General features: G+C 33.9%; 1 protein-coding gene across 4 annotated transcripts in view; it reads left to right on the top strand.

Moving 5' to 3' along the window:
* Positions 1 to 1605: 1605 nt before the first annotated feature.
* The window catches only part of IL1R1 (interleukin 1 receptor type 1), a 73994-nt gene continuing 65796 nt past the window's right edge, over positions 1606 to 9803 (top strand). For all 4 annotated transcript variants that reach the window (XM_074299740.1, XM_074299743.1, XM_074299735.1 and 1 more), the window contains exons 1-2: positions 1606 to 1948; positions 9340 to 9393. The gene's annotated coding sequence lies outside the window, so the exon portion shown is untranslated. The remainder of the gene's footprint in view (positions 1949 to 9339; positions 9394 to 9803) is intronic.

The following is a 9803-nucleotide window of genomic DNA, read 5'->3' as shown; positions in this document are numbered from 1 at the left end:
GAACTAAAGGGAATAAATTAAAATTATTGGGGCATTTATACATTAAAATTAATTTAAGTATAACTCAATATAAAGCAGTTTAATTGCGTTGACATTAGTTGTTAGTCTTTTAATGAAGCAATTTTTTTCTAAAGGAAATGAATTAGAAAAAGCTCTGTACATCAAGAATATCAAACTCATAAGAAATGAGGTCACTGAAGTTATAAGTGGATCCCAGTGGTCTGTATATTGACTTAGCAAAACCATGTATTAACATTATTTATGTTTTATTATATTTTTAGCATTTACAAATATTTCTCAATTACATTTTAATCTGGTTCAGACCAAATTTGGGAGTAGGTACCCTATTTGACACTCTGTTGTACATTAGTTAGAGGTGTCAAATATAGGGCTGGAACCTTATGAGGTCCACAACATGAGTGCAACCTAAAGCAGATTAAATTGTAATTAGGAAACATATAACAAAATAAATAATATAATAGAACATAGATAATATTAGTAGGTGGTTTTCTAAGTTAATATGTGGCTCACAAAGATCCTTATGTATGGTGGTCCCAGTTTCCTTTTTTTTTTGAATAAATGAAATTTATTTTTAACTATTATGTCCATTCTGTCTTCAGAATTTAGAGTGTTTAGTCTTAGCAAAGAAGTAAAAAATACAGGTTTGTGGTTGTGTTTTGTTTTGTCTAATTATATCTTTTCAGTTTTTTTTCTAGAACCTGAAATTATCTTTAAATATATGTGTGGATTTAGCATAATCAATGAAAAACAAGAAGAAAGTTGTAAATTTCCACACTATGATTTTTAGCTTTGGTCTTATGGATCTTGAGGTCTGCATGTTTTTTATTATTAAAGACTTATATTTTCAAAATATATGCATAGAAAAATTTCAATATTTATCTTTACAAAGTTTTGTGTTCCAAATTTTTCCTACCTTCCCTCTACCCTTTCCCTTAGATGACAAGTAATCCAATATGTTAAACATGTGTAGTTCTTCTATACACATTTCCATAATTATCCTGCTGCACAATAAAAATTAGATCAAAAAAGGAAAAAAAATGAGAAAGAAAACAAAATGCTAGCAAGCAACAATAAAAAAAGTGAAATACTATGTTGTGATTCACACTCAGTCCCCACAGTCCTTTCTCTAGGTGCAGATGGCTCTCTTCATCACAAGACCATTGGAAGTGAAATTGGGAAGTGGGAAGCCCCAATTTCTATTTGATTTTGACACCATTGATTCAGGCAACTTAGCTCAGAGAACCTTGTGTATGAGGTGTCTGGAAATAATACAATGGAAAAAGAAATTATCTTTGGTACTCCCTTTAGAATGTTATAAACTAATATTTCTTCTGTCTTGAGTAGCAGGATTAATTTTGAATAAATTAACAAGTACTTTCTAAGATGAACATAAAGGGTTCTTTTTTTTTAATTTAGAAAGAAGTACATCTTTATATAATACCAAAGTTTTAATGTGAGCTAATATGTACTTAAGTTTCGCAAGTCTTTGGCACATTTCTTCCTGGTTTTGGCTTTATGCCTAGCTCTGAGTTTCCTGTTCATATTTCCCTAAATATGTCATTCCTGAGGGATTCAAGTCTGAACAGGCTCTGAGTAACATAAGGGTATTATTAGCAAAAGACCACTTTCTCTTTAATTTTAGCCATGAAACAGGCTTTGAACCATTTGACAAGAAAGAAGTTGTTTAATAATAATATTCATGTAGGCTATAGAACCAAATAAAAAGGGTTTTAGAAAAAAAAAAAACTTGAAATATTAACCAAGGATGTTCCAGTTTCCTTGTTTTCAGCTTTTGCTATGACTTTTATTTCAACACCAGCTTCAAATCAACAGTTCTGAGGAACTTTTAAGAGTGCTGTCTTCTGGAGTGAAAAGCTGAGATGAGATTGAAGAGTTCTTAATTCCACTGTGATCAAGGACATCTAGGGTAAGATACTTATTGTACAAGCAGGACTTTAGTTAAAATGTTTTCCTATTTTTTCATGACATTATTTTACCTTTTTTTCCCCCAATAAGTTCTACTTTGGATAGATGTTTGTGAGACATTTCAAAAGATGCTTATCAAAAAAAAGAGAACCTTACAATTCATACCATGGAAGCAGGTTTGTAGAGTTAATTTGGGGTTGTTCATCTTTGTGAATGAGGATGTAAATGGAAAAGTTAGGTCCATAGGTATATACTTATGTCATATACAGAGAAAATTGTACAAGAATTAAAAAATCATAGATTTAAGTGTGGAAAAAGAGTCTCTCTCTGGTCCCCTTCCTTTATGCTAATGAGAAAATGAAGGTCCTGGGAAGCTAAATAATTTGCCTAAAGTCATAAAGGGACTAAGATTCATACGTGGAATTTTAATTCAGTTCCTTTCTCTAGTTATAGAACCACTCTTTCTTTGTCTTATTGTCTACAATCAGGAAGACTCATCTTTGTGACTTCAAATAACTAGCTATGTGATTTTAGTCAAGAAACCCTGTTTCTCTTAGTTTCCTCAGCTGAGAGGGGAACGGTAAATCTTTGCCAAGAAAACCCCTAAATGAGGTCATGAAAAACAACAAAAAGTCTTACTATAACTGAATGCAGTTTTAAGCTACTAGTGAAATTCTAAGCTTACACCAATATTTTTCTATGTTGTGCATCTATAATAATAAAATAATAATAATAATAATATAGAAACATATACACTATATTTTTATACATACCATATTTTATATGGATTTATGACTGTGATTTCTCAGGAATTCCCAGGATGTAAACTCCCCTTTTGATAAAGATTGACAACTGTGTGGTAAAAAAAAAAAAAAAGAAAAAAGAAAAAAGGTCTAAAAGAATTGCCTCAGGCACTGAGATGTTAAATAATTTGCTGTGTTGATATAGCTATTTTATGTAAATTATTAAGGTTGACAGGTGAAGGATGATACAGCTGAACCCCTTTATAATCTTGCTGGTCATTTAAGTTGTCGCAATAAGCTTATAGATATGTAGCTGTTACGGTCCAAGAATTACGATTTAACTCATATCTAAAACCATGCCAGATATCAACAAATTTTTTCTTGAACCATATTGTTAATGGGTGCTACTGTGATTGCAAAAAATTCTGGCAACATAAAGTGTACATAGGGACTTGAAATTTGTTAAATATGAGAATATTTTTCTTATTTTCTCCAATGATGCATCTAGAACGTATCCGAGAACATTTAGCTTGGAAGGATTTTCCAGAAATTCAACCAATTCATGCTTCAGAGAAGCAAACTAAGATAGATAAAGGATATGTCAATTTACCAAGATCATACAGTCCCAGATTAAGAACAGAACATATGTCTTCTGATTCCCAATCTACCCAAGGTTCAGCATCTCTTTTGGCTATCTTTGGTCTTGTTTGTATTCTAAGCATAAGAAGAAATTGAGGAACTAGAATAAAAAAAAATAAGAAGGGAAAAAATTGAGGAAGGGAGATGCTAAAGCATGGGGAAATTCTCAATTCAAATCAATTCTTTTTCTTACTATGTTCTTACTAAATTCTTACTATGAGTATGATGAGATGGCGCTTTGAGAAAATATGTAAGAAATGATCCTGGTCCTCAAAAAGCTCATAATTTTAATAGGTAAAAGACATTCATTCATGAAATAATTAATAAATAAAACTATGTGGCCTATAATAATAATTTTTAAAACTCTTCTATGAGCACTACCTTTCTCTGTACCCAAATATTATCCAAACAATAAATGCTATGGACAGTCAGTAAGGAAAAAGATCATTGTTTTCTGGAATTGCTTGGCTTGTATCATGGAAGAGGGAAAATTGAGATATACCTTGAAAGACTGAAGGGATTCAAGTAATCAAAAGAGAAAAAGAATTTTTTTTTCAGATAGAGGAAATGTAGAAAGAAAGTTTCGAAGCTGTGTAGAAACATGTCATAAATGATGGGAAATGAGAAAACTGGACAGACTGGAAAGCAGGTTATACACTCAGGAGAGCTAGCTTGGATGAGTAGAATGGGACAAAATTATGTAGGGACTTAAATACTAGTTTGAAAGGCTTTGTAATCATTTCAGTAGGCATTGTAATGTCATTGAATATTTTTTAATAGAGGAAAGACATGATAAAACATTGTATTCTTTTCTCATAATATGATTGGTCAGTTTTGAGACACCACTGAGAATCACCTGAAAAATAAAACCTCTGATTAATCTACAGGAATTTAATCATGATTTCTTAGACTTTAGGTCTATTACCCTGCCTTACCCTTGTTTCTCAAAGTCTTTGAGACCTTATTATTCTCCTTGCCAGAAACCAAGGATCACTTGGCCTTTCTATCTACTCTCTTTTTTTTTTTTCCCCCCTGAGGCTGGGGGTAAGTGACTTGCCCAAGGTCACACAGCTAGGAAGTGTTGAGGGTCTGAGACCAGATTTGAACTCAGGTCCTCCTGAATTCAAGGCTGGTGCTCTATCCACTGCGCCATCTAGCTGCCCCTCTGGCCTTTCTATCTGCCAAGAACTGACCTGTCCTTTTTCTATTGTCTCTCTCAATCAGAATATTAGCTCTCTGATTTGTTGATTATCTTACTTTTTCTGTCTCTTCCTAATGCTTAGTATAGTATTTATCATATAGTAAAAAACTTTTCCTTCCATTGATGAAATAGAGTATTTGAAGAGATAAATATGAAGAAGGTACAAAGGTAGGAGTGTTATGGATGAGGCATTGTATTGTAACCTTTTCTAATTCTAGGATTCTACAATTCTAAGTAAGCTCCTAAAAGTAACACAATTTTACCAATTCTCTTGTCAACCATGTCAGTGAAGGTGGACAAGGAAGTTTGGGAAAGAAATGATAGAAATCCTAGGCAAGTAATTGATAATTCAAAAACAATTTATATTTGCCTTTCTAAGTCTGTTGGAGACATGAATGCAATTATATAACTAACTCTATTTAGTCTAACCCCCTAATTAACACAGAAATGAAGAACAGAAATACACTATAAACTCATATATACACACTAACTTATTCCCACTGTATTTGGCACTGACTTTCTCTTGACTTAGCCTTACTCTGAATCAGTTTGGAAGGATGGACAAATATTAATAATATATAAACTAGGCCACCCTGTTCATTTATATTTGGACTTTTTTTTCATTCATTTATTCATTCAATATTTTTGGTACCTTACATGTATGGTATTCAGGCTGGATAATGGGGGAGATAGCAAAAAGAAAATTTTAAGTGGTCTCTCTCCAAAACAGTTTACAGTAGAATAGGGAAAATAGAGCATCTACACGAACAAAATAAGCTATAAAAATGCTTAAGAAAAACATAAAGAAAAGATTACTTCCAACTGTTGAAATTATTCCATAAAGGAGTTAGCATTTAAGCTGGGTCTTGAAATAGTATATCAATTAATTTCTACAAACATTTATTAATAAGCGAACATATGTGTAAGATATTGTTGTATCTGCTGAGGATGAAATGACAAAAATGAAACAGTCTTTGCTTTCCAAGTGCTCTGTTCTTGAATAGGTGGAGATGGGACACCCCAAGAATAAAGAACTATAGAAGCAAAGTGTTCAGAAGGAGAAAAGCATGGAATTTGTGTAAAGCAAAAATACCAAGTAGTTCAATTTGCTTGGATACATTTCTGTATGCTAATAATTAAATAGTAATATTTTATTCTTCTTTTATCACAGAACTAGTGAAATATTACACAAAAGTGGATTTTTCAGATAACTAAAATTTACCTTTTTAAGTATAAAACTTGAAACACTTTGACATTTTTGGTGGAAATTTTTCTTTTCTTTTCTTTTTTTTAAATTATATATATATTTTTTATAATATTATCCCTTGTATTCATTTTTCCAAATTATCCTCCCCTCCCTCTACTCCCTCCCCCCGATGACAGGCAATCCCATACATTTTACATGTGTTACAATATAACCTAGATACAATACATGTGTATAAATACCATTTTCTTGTTGCACAATAAGCATTAGATTCCGAAGGTACAAGTAACCTGGGCAGACAGACATTAGTGCTAACAATTTGCATTCACTTCCCAGTGTTCCTTCTCTGGGTGTAGCTACCTCTGTCCATCATTGATCAACTGGAAGTGAGTTGGATCTTCTTTATGTTGAAGATTTCCACTTCCATCAGAATATATCCTCATACAGTATTGTTGTTGAAGTGTATAGTGATCTTCTGGTTCTGCTCATTTCACTCAGCATCAGTTGATGTAAGTCTCTCCAAGCCTCTCTGTATTCCTCCTGCTGGTCATTTCTTACAGAGCAATACTATTCCATAAACTTCATATACCACAATTTACCCAACCATTCTCCAACTGATGGACATCTATTCATCTTCCAGTTTCTAGCTACAAGAAAAAGAGCTGCCACAAACATTTTGGCACATACAGGTCCCTTTCCGCTCTTTAGTATTTCTTTGGGATATAAGCCCAATAGCAGCAATGCTGGGTCAAAGGGTATGCACAGTTTGATAATTTTTTGTGCATAGTTCCAAATTGCTCTCCAGAATGGCTGGATTCTTTCACAACTCCACCAGCAATGTATTAGTGTCCCACTTTTCCCACATCCCCTCCAACATTCATCATTATTTGTTACTGTCATCTTAGCCAATATGACAGGTGTGTAGTGGTATCTCAGAGTTGTCTTAATTTGCATTTCTCTGATCAGTAGTGATTTGGAACACTCTTTCATATGAGTGGATATAGTTTCAATTTCATCATCTGAGAATTGTCTGTTCATATCCTTTGACCATTTATCAATTGGAGAATGGTTTGGTTTCTTATAAATTAGGGTCAGTTCTCTACATATTTGGGAAATGAGACCTTTGTCAGAACCTTTACTGTTTAAAAATATTTTCCCAATTTGTTACTTCCCTTCTAATCTTCTTTGCATTAGTATTGTTTGTACAGAAACTTTTTAGTTTGATGTAATCAAAATCTTCTATTTTGTGATCAATAATGATCTCTAGTTCTCCTCTGGTCATAAATTCCTTCTTCCTCCACAGGTCTGAGAGGTAGACTATTCTCTGTTCCTCTAATCTATTTATAATCTCATTTTTAAGCCTAAATCATGGACCCATTTTGATCTTATCTTGGTATATGGTGTTAAGTGCGGATCCATATCTAATTTCTGCCATACTAATTTCCAGTTTTCCCAACAGTTTTTTCCAAATAATGAATTTTTATCCCTAATGTTGGTATCTTTGGGTTTGTCAAAGATTAGATTGTTATAGATGTACCCTTTTTTGTCCTTTGTATCTAATCTGTTGGTGGAAATTTTCCTAAAATTATTACTCCCTGACTTAGTAAACAGAATATGAAAAGAATTAAATTATTTGTAAACTGAAAAGGGTGGACTAATGGTAAGGACTCTCCCAACACTTTAGTGCTTTATTGAAACAGTTTCTCCATGAATAGGCAAAACCAATGCCTTCCCCCTATTTCCTCATTTCTCATCTTCAACTTCTCTGTGGTGTTTGGGACAGTGGTAATATCCCAATGGATGAGTATTCATTTTACTCAATATTAATTGATTCTATAATTTATTTCCTATGATAATTATTCTGAGTTTTTTCCACAATCCTCCTTTTCCTCAAGTCTCTATTCTACTTCATCTCTACCATCTCAGTAAAAAAACCTTGCCTCATATTTAAAAAATAGAAGCCATTTCCCATGAGGTCTCTTTTCTCTCTACTATGCATCTTACAAGTTCTTAACATCAACTTACATTCATTTAATGAACTGAATTTTGAATATTTGCAGTTGTTTTTGATGGAATATTCTGGATAGCCCTATTAGAAATGTTAGCCTAAAAGGAGATAGTTACAGGATTCATCTTCTGGAAGAGATAGATAGGGTTGAATTTGAAATATTGAACTTGATAAGTAAAAAAGCCACCTCTTCATCAGAGAATGGAGTAAAATAGGAGAGAATGTAGGATAAATTCAGAAATAGATAAGAAGCAGGGTTGTAGTCCTTTAAGAAACCGTATTTCCTATTGATCTGTGATTCCTTTCAGATTCCCAGCCCCTCCAGGCTAAGGCATATCCTCCCCAGACAAGTTGTCTTTCCAGGATGCCAGAGCCTTTGATTCAGTTACAAATCCTGGTCAAAAAGCATCCCTTTGAATTCCAATAGGAGATCTGGGCTTGTCCCAGCCCCCACTGAGTCTGAGCCAACTTGGGCTCTCCCAGCTCCCACTGGTTCTGATCTACTCTGGTTGTCCCAGCCCCCACCAAGACACCCAATACAATAAGCTTTCATCAACTAAAGTCTTTGCAGATAGACTTGGCAGCTCCCTTTTCTGCCAGGACCTTCTGTCCACTGAGAACTGCATTCTCAGTGAAAAACTCCATTTTTCATAGCTATAGATCTTTCCACTGGAACATTTTTTTCCAGGGCCACCCTCTCTTTACCCTCACCTATTTCCCTAACCAGACTTTATGCCTCTCTGTCAGGATTTCTAATCTTGCTTCCCTATTCCTATAATATACCTCTTTTGTCAATTTAGGCTTTTGGGTCTGTAAATTTCTTTACCTCTGCACCGCCAGAAGAGAGTCCCCAAAACTCCTTACCCTTGTGCCGAATCCCAAGGGGTTTCAGGGGAGCCAAACCTCTCCATTTGGTTCTCTGAACCTCAAACCTGCCACTAGACCTTATCATTTAACTCCCTGACCACCAGAAACCCTAATCTCATTTTGTTCCCTAAATCTAGACCTTATCAATTAGAACTTCATGTTTAATTTGTGTTAAGGACTGCACCTAAGTGAAGGGGCAGGTTAATTCTCCGAGAGCCTCCATAACTGTGAATCATAATATATAAAGGAGTTGCAAAGCAGCTTATACTGACACAGGTGTTGCTTGTGGACTGGGAAGGAAATAAATTGGAAGCAGAGGAAGAGGAGGGAGGTCAGACAACTCAACTGCCTCTCAGTCAAGAAAAATAACAATAACAACAACAATAATAATCCTCTTAGCATATTACTATTGTTGTTGTTCAGTCTTGTCCAATTCTTCATGACCCCATGGATCATAGCAAGCCAATGATGACCTTGAGATTTTCTTGGCAAAAATAATGGAGTGGTTTGCCATTTCCTTCTCAAGTGGATTTAGCCAAAGAAAATAAGTGATTCGCCCAGACTTATAATGCTAGTATGTGAGATCAGATTTCAACTCAGGAAGATGAGTCTTCCTGACTCCATGTCTGGCACATCATCCACAGTGCCAAAGTTTTAGAGAGAAACAACTTCATAATGAAGCTGTACAAAATGGAATGGATTGTCTTAAGTGTGTTTCCCTTTATTGCAGGTCTTCAAGGAGTGCCTGGATGAATTTATCAGAGAGTCTGGACTAATTTATCAGGTATCTTCTAATTTTAGTTATGGGTTATTTTAGATAGTCATTAAGTTACTTTTCAATTCTTAAAAGTTCCTTGACTCTGTCAGTTGATGATGAGGAATATCTATGTATAATTTTCTTTTCTTTTAATCACTTGAAATTGTCAGTAAATAAACAAAACAACAATAAAACATTAAGAATAAAATTGATACTAACGAGACATAACAATGTTTTATAATCTCAATTGCAATACAAATTATGAAATTTTTACTAGTGATTTTCAAAAAAAAAACTGTTTCTACATAAGATTAAAAGAACCTGATGTTGCAGATCAGTATTACCCTTCTCCTCTAAAGCACTGTCTTCACAAACATGCATATTGTAGAGAAATTATTATAGTTACATTTCTTAGTCATAATATAAACAGTGATTTA

The sequence above is a fragment of the Sminthopsis crassicaudata genome, chromosome 3 (assembly GCF_048593235.1).
Source record: "Sminthopsis crassicaudata isolate SCR6 chromosome 3, ASM4859323v1, whole genome shotgun sequence".
Classification (NCBI taxonomy): domain Eukaryota; kingdom Metazoa; phylum Chordata; class Mammalia; order Dasyuromorphia; family Dasyuridae; genus Sminthopsis; species Sminthopsis crassicaudata.
Note: the sequence above shows the minus strand (reverse complement) of the source record. Positions and strands in the feature narration are given on the sequence as shown.